Genomic DNA, 853 nt, shown 5'->3' with positions numbered 1-853 from the left:
TATGCAGACCTCCGTTTAGTCTCGATAGACCATGGATTTGCACCTTGGAAAGTTTCCAGGGTGCAAGCCTGGGCAAGGTTTTTTTTTATATGGAAGACCGGCAGTTGCCCAAGCTGCAAGTCTCCCCTCCCCACACCACCAATGTTGTACAATGGAAGGGCATTAGGACCCATACAGCTTGGCACTGGTGTCGTCACAGAGCAATGTGTGGTTAAGTGCCTTGCTCAAGGACACACACGCAGCCTCAGCCAAGGCTCGAACTAGCGACCTTCAGATCACTAGCCAAACACCTTAACCACTTGGCCCCTGCATCGATGTTGCCTGACTCGCTGAGTTCCTCCAACATTTTGTCTGTGATTTCCAGCATTTGCCGACTCTCTTGCTTTAATGCCGGTGCTACTTAATCAAGAGCTTGTGTAGGTCAGCATGAGGTTGAGTTTGAAGAAGGACATGAACAACAGAACACTGTGGTAGCACAAGTTGAAGGGAGGGAAAACAAGGGAGACCTATCAGGAGTCCATTCAAGTAGGGAAGTCTTACTGTGACAAAGGTAGGACTGAAAGTTTCAGCAGTGGGAGAGCTGAGGCAGTGGCAGAGAATCTTTATCTCCCTCAATAATTAATGAACTGAAGTTTTTATGCAGACTTCCATAGGAACTGCTGACAGCATTTATCCTCAACTAACAAGCTAGGAATAAGACTTCCAGTAAGACAGCAGAGCGCCTGGTCGCGGAGGCCTCGCCGGGTCCAAGAAATGGTGTAAATGTGTGTCTTAAAAGTTTTTCTTGTGGTCACAGTACCCTGTTGGACACTGGTGATATAAAATACAGCAAGTCCTGTTCATCAGCGAGTCA

Source organism: Hemitrygon akajei, chromosome 16, assembly GCF_048418815.1.
Source record: "Hemitrygon akajei chromosome 16, sHemAka1.3, whole genome shotgun sequence".
Classification (NCBI taxonomy): Eukaryota; Metazoa; Chordata; class Chondrichthyes; order Myliobatiformes; family Dasyatidae; genus Hemitrygon; species Hemitrygon akajei.
Note: the sequence above shows the minus strand (reverse complement) of the source record.